General features: G+C 41.2%; 1 pseudogene; it reads left to right on the top strand.

Annotated features, from left to right (window-relative positions):
- The first annotated feature begins 2,773 nt into the window (after positions 1 to 2,773).
- On the top strand, positions 2,774 to 9,892 carry Slc22a27l-ps1 (solute carrier family 22, member 27 like, pseudogene 1; annotated as a pseudogene).
- Positions 9,893 to 17,638: the final 7,746 nt, after the last annotated feature.

Below are 17,638 nucleotides of genomic sequence, written 5' to 3'. Positions count from 1 at the left end.
CTTGTGCTTGCTAGGCAAGCGCTCTACCACTAAGCTAAATTCCCAACTCTATTCTATATTCTTATAGAAAGTCCTTAGCTGCTTTTTCTACAATGTGGATTTCAGTACTTAACATACCTAAATCTTCTATTTTGTAAACTAAAACCAAAACAATCATGTAAACTTTGGACTCCAGGGAGTCATTAGATTTGGATCCACCTCTCAAAGATCAAATGGACTCCAGGTCAGTACATTCTGTTTCCCCACCTGCCTATTCCTGAGGTTGTAATCTCTCTCTCATTCCCCTGGTCTTGGAAGTCCTCCCCTCCCCCAAACTACCAGAACTGTAAACCTGAAAGCTCGAAATATAAGATTTTCCTTTAAGTTCCTAAACTTTAACTTCTGTCCCTCTTCAGTATCTATCTAAGCAGATTTCAACTTGATTGAAAGACTATCCAGGAATCAGTAAAAACTGCCTCAAATGGCTTTGATCCCTGAATTTTGTGACAGCTGAGGTAAACCAGTGCAGCTGATGTGTTTGCTCACTATTTCTTCATCTGGATTATTGAACCAGAAGCTTTGGATGAGTGCTTGATTGCCCGAATCCCCTCTCAGCCTTTGACTAACTTTTCAGTCTTCTCGGGCCCTTGCAATTTCAGCAGCAAGTAGCTACAGAAGAGAGTACATCACCCTTTATCCCTGAAATGTCGGTTTGTAAGGAAACTCACTTAGGAATAAGGGACAAAATGCCTCCCTATAGTGCTTATTGGCACTCCAGGAAATATACCTGTTAAACCAAATAAACGCAGATCAATCAACAGTATATTTACAATTTGGGAACTTGTGGGATGGGGATACTTGCCCCAATGGTAACACTCTATTCCGTTTTGCATCAGGCTTATTTTTAATCTTCTTATATCTTTGAGAACAAGACTCAGCTGCAATATTAGATTTTACTGGTGTTCTTTCATATGCTAATTGCACATTCTGCATCTCCTTTTGCTTGCTTTTTTCACGTTAAAACTTTGCAAGTGTGGTGACAAATAACCATTGTTAGGGTAGAAGCGATTCTTCTGGCCTCCTCTCAAGGACCTAGCCATTGGTTCACCTGCCCCTACTGCAAGTATGCCAGGTGCACCAGGTGCGCCAGGGACACCAGGTGCGCCAGGTGTGTTCTGCAGGTAAAACTACCTTCGGCCATACTAGCTTTATTGCTTTGTCTTCCCTCTCTCTGTTCTCACTGTGTGACCATCTATGGTCCCCTCTCTCTGTTCTCATGGCTTTCTCACTGCTCCCTTGTCTGTCGGTCTCTCTGTCTGTCTGTTTGCCTGTCTACACTTGTCTGCCTCTGTTCTTTTCCCAGGTTCTCACTTCCATCTCCTCCGTCAATAAATATCTTTCGTATAGTGAATTTTTTCAGGGGTACACCTGCCAAAGATACCCCTGGTGTATTATATTTCACAACAATCATGCAATAGAATCAATATTAGGCTGTCTTGAAATCTCTGCCAATGAAATTAATGCAACTCCTTTGAATTTAGCCTCGGGCAGATTTCTAGGACAAAGGCAGGAAGCCAGTACATTCTCAGCAAAAATGTCACAATAGTAGCTATCCCAGTTGCTAATATTGTTCCCATTTGTAGCCTCTCGAGCTGAGTCTCATTGCTTAATAGTTCACATTCCTATCGGCACTGATGACTTCCAAGCTTAAAAAGGAGCAAATACTAAGGGGAGCTTTGTAGATATGCTGTTGTACTACTTTTCTAGTCCAAAGTCCCCCAAATTTCAACATTTCTTGAAAAACCTGCATAGCCAGGCCTGTGACAGAAACACACCACCCTCTGCTGCCAACTTTGTCTTAGTTAATTTTCTATCCCTGTGAAAAGACACTAGAACAAAGACAACTTAAAAAACAACATACTTAATTTAGGGCTAGCTTACAGTGTCAGGGCAAGAGTCCATGTTCATTATAGAGGGGAGCTTGGCAACAGAGCGGCAGGCAAAGCACTGAAGCAATAATTAAGAGCCAATAGCATTATAGGCAAGGTGGAGGCAAAGAGAGAGGAAAGCTCATTAGGAATGGCATGGACATTTTAAACCTCTAAGCCTACCCCTAGTGACAAATGTCCTCCTCCAAGGTCACACCTCTTACTCTCATCAACAAGTTCCCTCTACTGAGAAACAAGCATTCAAACATATGAGTCTGGGAGGGGGCGTTCTTATTTGAAACTGCAGGTTTCAGACCGTGTTTACCCTAACTAATTTAACTTTAATTCTTTTAAACTTTTTTAACTTTTAGTTCTTTTAACAAGCTTCAATATTAAACACAACACATTGAATTTTTAAAAAGAAATGTGTCACATTGTAGCCTTTTGAATCGCATGCTCTGCAGTGCATAAAATGTTATGCTTTAACTTCTTTATTTTCTAATGTTTGCAGATCAATGTCCATATTTGACCATGGGGCATTGTGGAAACAAAATACCTTTAAAAATAAATCTTTAACAAATTCAATTGCAGAAATAAAAACAGTGGTAGAGCACTTGGTGACTTTAAAAGAAGAAGCTAGAGAGAGAAAAGGTCATTGCAAATGTCATGGGCACTGTAAACCTCCATTAGCTCACTAGAGGGGAATTGTTCCATGACAGCAATGCAGAAGTGACTAGGGACACATGAAGAACGGGTCAGGATCTATTTAGGGTGTCTTTGTGAAATATAATTTTAGTGGTTTTTCCTAATACTCTTCTACAGTAAAGTATTATTTGTCTCCTTTTGGAGATAGTTATTCAGCCTCAATGTCCTTTCAGGAACTCCTGAATCAAGTAGGAAGCCCAGGGAGATTCCAGAACCTTCAGATGGTTTTGTTTTTCATCCTCATTTCTATTGTGATGCCTAATATTATCTTGGAAAACTTTACAGTCATCCTAGTCATCACTGCTGGGTCCCCATCCTTGACAATGACACTGAGGTCCTGAGTCATGATGACCTCCTAAGAATCTCCATCCCCTTGGACTCCAACCTGAGACTGGATAAGTGTCATCGTTTTGCCCAACCACAGTGTCATCTTCTTCATTTGAATGGCACTTTCTCCAGTGTGACAAAGCCAGACACTGAGCCCTGTGTGGATGGCTGGGTATATGACAAGAGCAACTTCCTTTCCACCACTGTGACTGAGGTACGCCATTCCCTAAAATGAATTTATGATGTAGATTTACCAATGGCACAAATAGTGGATAGTCATTTAACCCAGTCTTCAACTTTTAGCCAATATTAATTACTGATATATTAAATGAGAAACAGTTCTCATCCTTCTAGTATTTTATTCTAAGGATGACCATAGTTTAGGAATTTATTTATCCTATTTTCTAGGATATATGTATGTGTATCACATGGGTGCTTGGTGTACAAAGAAGTAATAAGTGGGTGTTGTATCCCAAGAATCTGAAATGACAGGTGTTTGTGAGCCACTATGTGTATGTTAAGACCTGAACTCAGGTTTTTGGCTTCAGAAATAAGTACTCTCTATTGCTTAGATATCTATCTCTTCAAACCCATGCACTAATTCACTTTAAGCTAATACTTATGTGCCTTCTTAGACATGTTATAACAAGACAGTGTTATTCACCCTTGATTTAAATGTTAAAAAGAACTAGGTGATTATATAAAACCACAAGGCCATCTAAGACTCAATGGTAGAATGACTATGTTTCATGTGTGTGATCCAGGATTCAATCTCATCATTCCCTAAAAAAAGACATTATATTTTATCTCTGTAACAAGCTAGACTCTTTCTCCTTATTAGAATACTGTACCACTTAGTGAAAAACTCACTTTTACCAAAAATAAGAAAAGAAAGTAGGAAAGAAGGGGGGAGTAGAATGAAGTCATTTCTAGGCTCTATCTATACCTAGTGGAACGATATTAGAATTTATACACTAATATATTTGATCCAGAAAATTCTTTAAGTATCTCAAATAATTGTACTTTATGACCTGTTTAAGAGAACTTTAAAAAAAAGATTATTGGATATTTTATTTATTTGCATTTCAACAGTTATCCCCTTTCCTGGTTTCCCCTCTGCAACCACACTATCCCATCCCTCTTCCCCCTGCTTTTATGAGGATGTCTGCCCATGTGTCCAAGTACTCCCACCTCACCACCCTACCATTCTTCTACACTGAGGCATTGATCCTTCACATGGCCAAGAGCCTCATCTCATTGATCCCAGATAAGGCAAACCTCTGCTAAATATTCAGCTGGAAACATGGGCCCTCTTTGGTTGGTGGGATAGTCCCTGGGAGCTCTGCGGGGAGGGGAGTTGATTGGTTGATATTTTGTTCTTCCTATGTGGTTGCAAACCCTTTTAGCTCCTCCAGTCCTTAACCTAACTCTTCCACTGGGGTTCACTTGCTCAGTCTGATGGTTGACTGCAAGCATCTACATCTGTTTTGGTCAGGCTCTTTCAGAGCCTTTCAGGAGACAGCTATATCAGGCGGGTGTAGGGCTGTGAGAAGCCTCACATCATCACTCCGGGTTTGGGGAACTGTGGTCTGAGCACTGGACAGAATGGGAGCTGGCTCAGGGGTACCTGGGCCTGAAAGAAGGCCAGGGCTTTCTGGTTCTCAGGCTCAGGTGCCACTGGGATGCCACAGAAGACCTGAGAATGGAATGGGGGGCTTGCGGGGCTTGCGGGGCTTGCGGGGCTGGATTTAGCCGGGGCCAAAGGGGAAAGGAAGGAACTTGAACCAGTCCCGCTGGGGGAGAGTCTTTGGCTGGAAGGTGGTGGTGGTCTTGGGCTTAGTGGCTGCACCTGCAGATCTCAGGGAGGCATTCTTCAGAGATTAGAAGGCGCTTCTCTGTGGCTCCCCACAACCGATCCTGATAAAAAAAGTCAGTCCATGGTTTCAAGGCATTTATTACCATAGCAAAAAGTGGATGAGTAAAACCATACCCCACTTCTAAAGAGTGGGCCTGAGATTAAGTACCTTTTGCCAGGTGGAGTGTCTGGGAAGGAAAATTCATTTGCTAAGCCTCCAGGCCTTTAGGTACCTCATTATAATGGAGATCTGTCTTGAGTGAATGTGACCTGCAATCACGTCCTCTACCTGTGAAGGGGCTTGGGGCATTGCCCTTACATGACTGAGGGTCACAAACCTATGGAGAGCTGTGTACTAGTGACATAGTTACTGCCCTGGTTTCCTAGGAGTCAGGTGAAATGCCTACCATCCCTTCAGGGTCACCAGGGTTTCATACCTCCTTGGGAACCAGGGTCCCTTTCACTATCCCACAATCATGTCCCCCTTCCCCCCTTCCCCCTCCTCTTCCTCCTAAGTCCCTCCCATCCTCTACCTCCTGTGAGTATTTGGTTCCCCCTTCTAAGAAGGACTGAAGCATCCACTCTTCAGTCTTCATTCTTGTTGAGCTTCATATGGTCTATAAGTTGTATCCTGGGTATTCTGAGCTTTTTTGCCTAATATTGACTTATCAGTGAGTACTCACCTTGTGTGTTCTTTTGTGATTGGGTTACTTACCTTAGAATGATATTTTCTAGTTCCATCCATTTGCCTAAGAATTTCATGTAGTCATTGTTTTTAATAGCTGAGTAGTACTCCATTGCATAGATGTACCACATTTTCTGTACCCATTCCTCTGTTCAGGGACATTGAGGTTGTTTCCAGCTTCTGGCTATTCTAAATGAGGCTGCTGTGAACACAATGGATTATGTGTCCTTGTTTTATGTTGGAGCATCTTTTGGATATATGCACAGGAGTGGTACTTCTTAGCATGTTTCTAAATAATTAACCTAAGCTACAGTAAGGACACTTACAGTTAATTTTAGCTGATATTAGAAACCACATTGAATTCAAAAGCAATGTTGAAGAGTAAGATAGGGCTATAGAGTAAAATTGGGAGTTATGGTTTAGTAGCTCAAATCTCTGATTTGGTTCTTTTTCTCTTTTCTAGTGAGGCCTGGTATGTGGATCTCAGGCTATTAATTCTATCACTAAATTTTTATTCATGTCTGGCATATTTATATGAGTTATTGTATGTAGCCATCTGTCAGGCAGGTGAGTGTATCTGCTTGTACTCTCTACCAAGGTAAATCTTTTCTCCCTTAAGTAGCTCTGGAAGTATCTTGTCATATCAATGTAACAAAGTAGTAATAAATGTAAAATAACAGGCAGTCTCAGGAGGTAGGAGGTGGTGAGACCCTACACAATGCACCAGAGACCTGGGAGGTGAGAGACTCTCGGGACACAAAGGGAGGCCCCCTGGATGAAATGCGCTACAGTGGGGAAGTGGAATTTATAGAGTGCACCTCCAGCAGAAAGAGAGGGCATCAAATCAGGGATGCGCATGCCATCTGACAGTCAAAAATTCTGACTCATAATTGTTCCTGTCTCAAAAAACTGCAGGGACAAAAATAGAGAAGAGCTTGCGGAAATGGAGGTGCAGTGACAGGCCCGAAGTGGGATCCAGCTCACGGGGAGGCCCCAAAGCCTGACACTAGCACTGAGGTTATGGCAAGCTCACAAAAAGGGGTCTATCATGACTGTTCTCCGAAAGACCCAACAAGCTGCTGAGAGAGTCAGATGCAGATATTTATACCTAAGCAGTGAACAGAAGCTGCTCCCTGTAGTTCAGTTAGGAAAACATTGAGAGAAGCTGAGGAGAGTGACCCTATAGGAGAACCAGCAGTCTCAACTAACTTGGACTCTTGAGATCTCTCAGAACCTGGATCACCAACCAGGAAGGATACACCAACTGAGATGAAGCCCTGAACACATATACAGAATAGGACTGCCAGGGCCTGGGGTCAGTCAGAGAAGATGCACCTAACCCTCAAGAGACTGGAGGGCCCAGGTATTGGGGGGGTGGTCTGGTGGTTTGGGGGTATGGGGTAGGGAAATGGCAATATTCTTGTGGAAACAGAGTGGGGAGGGAGGAGATATGGGATGTGGAGCCGTCAGAGGGTAGACAAAATCTGGAGTGTAAAAAAATATTTTAAAAAATTTAAAAAAGAAAAATTGAAAATAGTGAAAAAATATGTTAAGTATATGATTTAGTGTGGGATCTTTATGGTATATTAATTTCAATATAATACTGTCTTGCATGGCTTGAATTAATGAAATTGCTGATGAGAAATAGAGGGGAAGCTTGTATCACAATGTATTTATTCATAAAATGAAAAATATTTTGAGATCGCACACTTAGACACTTTTTATTACTTCTCATTTATTAATTATAGTTGTTTCGAAGTTTCAAGCAAACTGCGTTGTTCCCACAGGCTAATTTCTCCCGTTTCCTCAGGTTTGGGAGGAAGTGCATTTTAACATGTGCTTTATTACAAATGGCCGTCACTGAAACCTGTGCAGCTTTTGCTCCCACCTTTCTCATCTACTGCTCCCTAAGATTCCTGGCAGGACTGTGTGTGGAACCCATAACAGTAAATAGTAACTTGCTCAGTAAGTCAAAGCTTTTGAAATGGGACCTTGTTCAAACTTTGTTTTTGACCCTGCAAATCCCTTTCAAGTCAATTTATCTTTTTCTTTCTGTGTTAGAATGGACAAGCTCCAAATTCCTAGCCATGATGGCATTGTTTATGTCTTGTGTTTATGTCTTGGTTTTAGAAACGTGATATTGCCAGGCCAGGCTCTTTCATTTAAAAACTGGCACCACTTCCAGCTGGCAATGTCTGTGCCAATGTTCTTCTTCCCTATACTTACAAGGTATGAGCTGTCTTTTCTTTTCCGTGTTATGGAATTCTGTGAATGAACATGGACTCAGGATGTAAGAAATGCATTTCTCCTTGGTCTACTGCTGACAATGTGTGCTCCTCTTCATATCCATGGAACAGGAAGACAAGCAGCACTGTCTGATAAAACTGAGGGACCCGAGTTCACCCTAAGCTTAAGATAATCATTAAATAATATTGTAAAGTCACACCAAAGCATGACAAGAGTTACTGGTATATTGAAGAAAATTCACTCTTTATATAAAAGTTATGTATAACTGTGGCTTTTGTTACTTCACTGTAATGGGAAGACATGTATAACATCTCATTTTGTTTATATTATGAATAAACAAATAATTTCAAAGAATGTATATTAAAAATATTGAATATGTATACTTTCACTGATATTAGAGCTCATGTTTTTTGGATTCTAGAAGTACAGAAGACCACCTGAGATATCCAGTCTTTTAGGACTGAGCACGTACTCAATTCTTGGAGTTTCCATTCACAGCTAGTCACTGATGCATTAGCAGAAATGCAGTCTATAAGTCATTCCAATAAATACCATATGCATATATCTATAGTATCTAGATATCTGTATCTATATATCTATATTTCTCTGTATATGAACCTCAATCTCTATACTTCTATCTCTATCTATATATCTCCCTCTCTCCCCCTTTATATATAGGGGGGACAGAAAGAGAGAGAGAGAGAGAGACAGAGAGAGAGAGAGAGAGAGAGAGAGAGAGAGATTCATGTCATAAGTTCTGTGCCTCTTGAGAACCCTGACTATCATACTTGGTTGTGAAGCCTTAATTGACAAGTTGGTAATACAGTTTTACAAAAAGCATTTCCTCCAAACAGGAAAATCTTTAAAGCCAGAAGTCTTCCATTGTGGTGGCATTTGTACAAATACAGTTGGAAGGGAAAATGTTTTGGATAATTTGGTGACTTTCATCTTTGCGTGTGATATGGATGAAGGACATAAACAGCAAATTTTTCTCCACAACTATTAATGTAGGAAAAACTTAGCTAGATAAATGTATACAGAAGTGCCCATATCTCTTATTTAATGTCTGGATCCCTTTCCTTTCCTCTTAGAAAAAAAATATTTAACAAATGCTACCACAGGGCCATCAGGATGGGCACATTTGACCAGAAGTGACTCTAAGAAATTAATGTGTTAATGCAGGTGCAAAACCCATCTTGCAGACTCATCTGCCACACGATTTCATCACCCCAACAGGTATATCACTATGGTTATGCAGCTGTTTCCATCATGGAATTGAGAATCAGGAGCAAGTTTACCCTGCTAGTGTGTCCAGATGTCAACAGCTGATTAGACGCAGCTATGAATCCAATTTAGATGCTATAATTAGTATACAAAATGTATCACTTAGAGAAAAGAATACATTATTAAATAATATTTCCTATACCCTAACAAGAAAGTTGGTATATGCCTCTGGAAGCATCCTTCATAGTCTAGTTCCATGAGACATACTACAAATGTATATTCAGATAGAGGGAAACACATGGTTGTGGATCCATGTTGCAGAAGTATAGTGTACTTTGTGGCTAAATCAGTCCCTACTTCATTACTGTAGGTATTACATAACACAAGAATATATAGATTGATATATCAGAATGTGTGGTAGGTGTTCAATTAAAGAAAAAAGTTTTGTATGTTAATTTTGTTTCTTTGCTTTCTGCTTTTGTTTGTTTGTTTGTGGCTTTTCAATTTTATTTATTTAATGAATAAGTGCTCTGTTACATATACATCTGCAGGTCAGAAAGAATATCAGATCCTTTTATAGATGATTGTTAACAATCATGTGACATTTAGGAATTGATTCAGGACCTCTGGAAGAGCAACCGGTGCTCTTAACTGCTGAGTCATCTCACCAGCCCAATTGGTAAATTTTGTATGGAAAATGACTAAACTTGTTTCTACCTCCAACACCTCCCTTGACAGGTGGCTGTCAGAGTCAGCTCATGACTGATTGTGAGCAACAGACCTCAGAAAGGCTCAAAGGAACTTATAAAAATTGCACACATAAATGGACTGAAGAATCCTAGAGACACTCTACCTGTGGATGTGATCATAATGGGAGTTGGTTATGACATAAGAGAAATACAACTTTGACATGTGTATGAGTTACTGCACAAGATACTATTCTGTGACTATATATGGGAGTTTTGTTCTTATGAGAATAAAAGCTCTGATATTTTCTTTTTTAATTTTTATTAGATATATTTCTTTACTTGCATTTCAAATGTTATTCCCCTTCCCAGTTTCCTGTCCATAAGCCCCTATTCCCTCCACTCCCCCTCTCCCATACGTGTATTCCCCCATCCATCCCCTTTACTCTCCCCCCCATATTCCCCTGCACTGGGAGCCCAACCTTGGCAGGACCAAGGGCTTCCCCTTCCACTGGTGCCCCAACAAGGCTATTCTCTGCTACATATGCAGTTGGAGCCCTGGGTCAGTCCATGTATAGTCTTTCGGTAGTGATTTAGTCCCTGGAAGCTCTGGTTGGTTGGCATTCTTGGTCTTATGGGCTTGCAAGCCCCTTCAGCTCTTTCAATCCTTCTTCTAAATCCCCTAAATGGGGTCCTGTTCTCAGTTCAGTGATTTGCTGCTAACACTGACCTCTGTATTGGACATGACCTGGAAATGCCTCTCAGGAGAGATCTATATCCAGTCCTTTTCACCATGCACTTTTTTTTTATTAACTTGAGTATTTCTTATATACATTTCAAGTGTTATTCCCTTTCCCGGTTTCGGAGCAAATATCCCCCCCTCCCCTCCCTTATGGTGTTCCCCTCCCCATCCTCCCCCCATTGCCACCCTCCCCCCAACAATCTAGTTCACTGGGGGTTCAGTCTTAGCAGGACCCAGGGCTTCCCCTTCCACTGGTGCTCTTACTAGGATATTCATTGCTACCTATGAGGTCAGAGTCCAGGGTCAGTCCATGTATAGTCTTTAGGTAGTGGCTTAGTCCCTGGAAGCTCTGGTTGCTTGGCATTGTTGTACATATGGGGTCTCGAGCCCCTTCAAGATCTTCCAGTTCTTTCTCTGATTCCTTCAACGAGGGTCCTGTTCTCAGTTCAGTGGTTTGCTGCTGGCATTCGCCTCTGTGTTTGCTGTATTCTGGCTGTGTCTCTCAGGAGAGATCTACATCCGGCTCCTGTCTGGCCTGCACTTCTTTGCTTCATCCATATTGTCTAATTGGGTGGCTGTATATGTATGGGCCACATGTGGGGCAGGCTCTGAATGGGTGTTCCTTCTGTCTCTGTTTTAATCTTTGCCTTCCTATTCCCTCCCAAGGGTATTCTTGTTCCCCTTTTAAAGAAGGAGTGAAGCATTCACATTTTGATCATCCGTCTTGAGTTTCATGTGTTCTAGGCATCTAGGGTAATTCAAGCATTTGGGCTAATAGCCACTTATCAATGAGTGCATACCATGTGTGTTTTTCTTTGATTGGATTACCTCACTCAGGATGATATTTTCCAGTTCCAACCATTTGCCTATGAATTTCATAAAGTCATTGTTCTTGATAGCTGAGTAATATTCCATTGTGTAGATGTACCACATTTTCTGTATCCATTCCTCTGTTGCAGGGCATCTGGGTTCTTTCCAGCTTCTGGCTATTATAAATGAGGCTGCTATGAACATAGTGGAGCACGTGTCTTTTTTATATGTTGGGGCATCTTTTGGGTATATGCCCAAGAGAGGTATAGCTGGATCCTCAGGCAGTTCAATGTCCAAGTTTCTGAGGAACCTCCAGACTGATTTCCAGAGTGGTTGTACCAGTCTGCAATCCTACCAACAATGGAGGAGTGTTCCTCTTTCTCCGCATCCTCGCCAGCGTCTGCTGTCACCTGAGTTTTTGATCTTAGCCATTCTCACTGGTGTGAGGTGAAATCTCAGGGTTGTTTTGATTTGCATTTCCCTTATGACTAAAGATGTTGAACATTTCTTTAGGTGTTTCTCAGCCATTCGGCATTCCTCAGCTGTGAATTCTTTGTTTAGCTCTGAACCCCATATTTTAATAGGGTTGTCTCCCTGCGGTCTAACTTCTTGAGTTCTTTGTATATTTTGGATATAAGGCCTCTATCTGTTGTAGGATTGGTAAAGATCTTTTCCCAATCTGTTGGTTGCCATTTTGTCCTAACCACAGTGTCCTTTGCCTTACAGAAGCTTTGCAGTTTTATGAGATCCCATTTGTCGATTCTTGATCTTAGAGCATAAGCCATTGGTGTTTTGTTCAGGAAATTTTTTCCAGTCCCCATGTGTTCCAGATGCTTCCCTAGTTTTTCTTCTATTAGTTTGAGTGTGTCTGGTTTGATGTGGAGGTCCTTGATCCACTTGGACTTAAGCTTTGTACAGGGTGATAAGCATGGATCGATCTGCATTCTTCTACATGTTGCCCTCCAGTTGAACCAGCACCATTTGCTGAAAATGCTATCTTTTTTCCATTTGATGGTTTTGTCTCCTTTGTCAAAAATCAAGTGCCCATAGGTGTATGGGTTCATTTCTGGGTCTTCAATTCTGTTCCATTGGTCTATCTGTCTGTCTCTGTACCAATACCACAGCATGCACTTTTTAACTTCATCAATCTTATCTAGTTTTGGTGGCTGTATATATATGGGACACATGTCGGGCAGGCTCTGACACATTTATATAAATTTAGTATAATGACATCTAACTGCAGTGACCAATGTCTATATTACTTATTCACTGGTACCACAGAAACCACTTGAAACCTAGCAAACTTTTTCATGGCAATCATTCATCAAAAATGGTTTCTGAGGGTGTACAATTCTATAGTAGCCTAGAACTTTTGACTTATGTACTTGTATGCAGTAGGACTCAAACTGTCAACAGTAAATGCAGTACTGTAAAGACTTGGCCAATGTTATGGTTATATTCAAGATGATGAAATACTAGCAAAGTACTTGGTTTATCTTGGGACTCTGCAGAAACTTGTATTACTATATGATATCTATTTATTTGTTCTTGTGAAATTATATTAATGGTTTTCTTTTACCCCCACTAGATCTGGCACCACAGTGCCCCAGATATCTGGTAGATATCTTGCCAGAAACACACATCCCAACTCTGTGGCGGCCCATTGTCTCTGCCACCACACACTCTCCCAAAGTCAAATTGCCACAAGAAAGAACACGCAACCCAATAACCTCTGATCCAATTGATAAGATATAGTTGCACACCTAAACATACAAAGACATGTACACATCCATCCCTTAAGATCATTCATAACAACCTGTAAAGGTACAGCATGGAATCATAACATCAGCCTCCATGTTCTCTCGGCAGCTTCTCCTCCAGTCATCTCTGTTCCAGTCTCCTCCTCTTCCCTCAAACTTTTCTCCTGCCCATCCTTCCTTCTCAACCAATGACAGGCCTCATTCTATCTTGTACTTGTCTCACCTGTACGACATCATCCTACATTTATTCACCTTGAGTAAGCTTAGAAAAAATATGACAAGACAGTAGTCATAGTTTGTTTGTGACCTGAGATCTAAATCACAAGCTATGACTTTTGATGGTGGGTGTGTTGGTTAAAGTGTGCCTGTATGAATTCTAAATACAAATGGTAGAAAAAAATATTATTTATTTCTTAAAGGTATGGTTATCAGAAATTTTTAAGAACTTTTTGCTGAAAAATACTACAGCACAAGTTAACAATCTTTTCTTAATAATTCAGAGACACATTTGTGTTTCTAAATGATGATTCTAGATGGACCGCCTATCAAATCTCCACATGGAAGATTCACCTAAGTTCTCTTTACCAGTTTGCCAGAACAGGGCCCAAGAATGGATTCATTTGAGACTTCTGTGTGCTTATGAGAAAACTCCAAGACACCATGCAGAGCTCTTTTGATTTCAGTTTCCTCAAAAACACAGAATTTTTCCTGGCATGATTTCATGCCTCTCACAGGTGTGGTGACTAGGAGTGACTTACCTCTCATTATTCATTGCAACTTGCTATCATCATTTTTTGACATGCACATACGGAAAACATGGTTCTGCCAAGTATGGTCTTTCTCCTGTGTGTGGCTCACCTGTCACATGTGGCTTTGCCTGTTTGATTGTACATTTTCCTCCTGTGACTCCTCTTAACCCTAACAATGTAAATTGGTACTCTGAATAAATTTGGCTATTGCATAAGACGTCAGTTGGCCTCATTTATCTGCTCCTTTCTCCCATGGTCTCACTGCCTCTAGAGAGGAAAACACTTGGCATCATGAATCGGGAATGTGAAGTGACTATGAGATAGGAGAGTGGAGACCCTTACAGCTGAGATGAGTGATAATAATGGGACAGAGGCTTTGCCTTATATTGAGTTTGTGTATTATTTCTCAAAGGAAAATGGAGCACCACTATTAAAATCACATGTATTAGATTACTTTCAAGGTATTTATGATTATAATCCCTGGTTTCCAGAAAAAGAAACTTTGGAACTTTTATTCCAGTAGCATGAGACTCTAAAAGAATATTAAAAGTCATATAAACAAGGGGGAAAGGACCACACTCAATTTTGGGTAACTTGGGCATTAATTTAGACTGTGGTTAAAATGCTTAAGGAAGACAAAGAGGATAATAATCATGAGAAAGACATGCCTAATCCCTTGCATGAATACAAACCTTGAGATTGGTAAGAGGCAAAAAAAAGAGAAGATTTTACTTGTTAAGGCAAAATGAAAAGTAAAAGCTAGCACCAACTATCCTGGTGACAACTTCCTCAGACCCTTTACTAGATCCTCCTTCAGATACTTAACCTCCATTGATTGGAATTCACATTGACAGACGTAATAAGGAATTTGATAAACAATCTAAATTGTGATTACTATATTTTCTACACTCTCAAGAGGGTGCCCTAACAAGGAGTAGAACATGTACTCAAGTGATGTCAGGTGAAAACACTGTTGTTGTTGTGGTGGTGGTGGTGGTGGTGGTGGTGGTGGTGGTGGTGGTGGTGGTGGTGGTGGTGGTGGTGGTGGTGGTGGTGGTGGTGAAACATGTATTTTTATTGGATATTTTCTTTATTTACATTTCAAATGTTAATCCCTTTTCAGGTCCCCTTCTGGAAACCCCTTATCACATCCACCCTCCCCCTGCTTCTATGAGGGTGCTCTCCCACCTGTCCACCCAACCACAAACTCTCCCTCCTCCCTATTCTATCATTCCCCTACACTAGGGCATCAAGCCTTCAAAGAATTAAGGCCTCTCCTTCCATGGATACCCAACAAAGTCATCCTCTGCTACATATACAGCTGAAGCCATGGGTCCCTCCAAGTGTACTCTTTGGTTGGTGGTTTAGTCCCTGGGAGATTTGGGGTGTCTAGTTGATTGATATTGTTGTCCTTCCTATGGGATTGCTAACCCCTTCAGCTACTTCAGTCCTTTCTCTAACTCCATTGGGGACCCTGTTCTCAGTCCAACACATGGATGCAAAAATCCACCTCTATTTTTGTCAGGTTCTGGTAGAGCCTCTCAGGAGACACCTATATTAGGCTCCTTTCCGAATTTACTTCTTGGTATCTGGAATAGTGTCCCAGTTTGGTAACTGTATATGGGATGGATCCTGTGTAGCAGTCTTTTGATGGCTGTTCCTTCAGTCTCCATGCTTTGTATCCATATTTCCTCCTGTATTTTGTTCCTCCTTCTAAGAAGAACTGAAGCATCCACATGTTGGTCTTCCTTCTTGAGCTTCATATGGTCTGTATCTTGGGTATTCCAAGCTTTTAGGCTAATATCCATTATCAGTGATTGCATACCATGTGTGCTTTTTTGTGATTGGGTTATCTCACTCAGGATGATAGTTTCTAGCTTCATTCATTTGCCTAAGAATTTCATGAAGCCATTGTCTTTAATAGCTGAGTAGTATTCCATTATATAAATGTACCACATTTTCTGTGTCCATTCCTCTGTTGAAGGACATCTGGGTTCTTTCCAGCTTCTGGTTATTATTATAAATAAATCTGCTAGGGACAGAGTACTATGCCCAACTTTCTGAGGAACCTCCAGACTGATTTCCAGAGCAGTTGTACCAGCTTGTCATCCCACCACCAGTGGGGGAATGTTCCTCTTTCTCCACAGTCTTGCCAGCACCTGCTGTCACCTGAGTTTTTGATCTTAGCCATTCTGACTGATATGAGATAGAATCTCAGGGTTGCTTTGATTTGCATTTCCCTGATGATTAAGGATATTGAACATTTCTTTAGGTGCTTCTTGGATATTAGATATTCCTCCTATGAGAATTCTTTGTTTAGCTCTGTACTCCATTTTTAATAGTGTTAATTTGATTCTCTGGAATCTAACTTCTTGAGTTCTTTGTATATATTGGATATTAGCCCTCTATCAGATGTAGGATTGGTAAAGATCTTTTCCCAATTTGTTGGTTGCCATTTTATCCTATTGACAGTGTCCTTTGTCTTACAGAAGCTTTTTGATTATATGAGGTCCCATTTGTTGATTGTTGATCTTAAAGCATAAGCCATTGGTGTTCTGTTCAGGAAAATTTCCCCTGTGTCTATGTGTTCAAGTCTCCTCCCCACTTTCTCTTCTATAAGTTTGAGTGTATCTGGTTTTATGTGGAGTTCCTTGATCCACTTGGACTTGAGCTTTCTACAAGAAGATAAAAATAGGTTGATTTACATTCTCCTACTTGCTGACTTCCAGTTGAACCAGCACCATTTGTTGAAAATGCTGTCTTTTTTCCACTGAATGGTTTTAGCTCCTTTGTCAGATAAGGCTAGAGCCTGTGATTGGGCAGTGGAAGAAAAGGGTGGAGCTGAAAGTTTTAGAGAAGGAGGAGAAGAAGAGAAGAGAGAGAACAGAGCAAGAAGATAGAAGAAGAGATTGAAGGTGGAGCAGACCCCATATGGCCTGGAGGAGCTTCAAGTAGCTAGGGATTTCATAGATGGGCAATAGAGTAGTGTAGGATATATTTGCCCAATCTAGGGCAACTTGTATTTCTACCAATTGAGTCTTTTGCTCTTTCCATGGGCATTTTGGGGTTGGTGATTTACCATTATATATCTGGTTGGTATAAGTCTCAAGTGTTTTTATTTCACAGGACTAAGGGGAGCTGAGTGTGCAGTAGCTAGTTTCTGCAGACCAGTGACAGGAGGTGTTCCAGGGGTGTAAATGCTCCAGGCATTTACAGGAAAAACCGGTTTGCTCAGCTTAACAAGTGGTGACAGAGAGAGCTAGCCAACTTCGTGCCAAGCTAACCATAGGGGCTGAGCACAACCTTGGATGCAGGAAAGATAGCCAGATTTAGTAATGTCTTCCTTTTAAAACTACCTGCTACAGGGGGCCCTTCCATTCTCCATCAGCACCCATAGCCCTTGGACACAAAACCTACCCTGCAGAGAGCTGGTCTGCCAGGAGCACTCTCCCTCATAAGCCCACAGCCCACAAAAGATACCCCACTTTCTCCCCCATTGACTGTCCAAGGACAGACACCCCTGGAGCACAGGAGTCTCAGGGCAGCCTAGGAAGGACCCTTCTAGTCTCCATCTGTGCCCAGAGCAGGGATTCTCCCACAGCTCTCAGACCCAAAACCTGCCCACAAAGAGCTGGTCTGCCAGGAGCACTCTCACTCCAAAGATCACAAGCTCACAGGCTTAAAGGCTCACAGACTCACAGACTCACAGGCCCAAAGGAGAGACAGCAAGACAAACTAATATCAGAGATAACCAGATGTCAAGAATCAAGTGCAGAAACCTAACAAACAGAAACCAAGCATACATGGCATCATCAGAACCCAGTTGTCCTGACACAGCAAATACTGGATATTCCAACACACCAGAAAGGCAAGATGGATTTAAAACCACATCTCATGATGATGATAGAGGAATTTAAGAAGGACATAAATAACACCCTTAA

This window comes from Rattus norvegicus, chromosome 1 (assembly GCF_021556685.1).
Source record: "Rattus norvegicus strain SHRSP/BbbUtx chromosome 1, alternate assembly SHRSP_T2T, whole genome shotgun sequence".
NCBI classification, from domain to species: Eukaryota; Metazoa; Chordata; class Mammalia; order Rodentia; family Muridae; genus Rattus; species Rattus norvegicus.
This window is presented reverse-complemented; position numbering and strand designations above follow the sequence as displayed.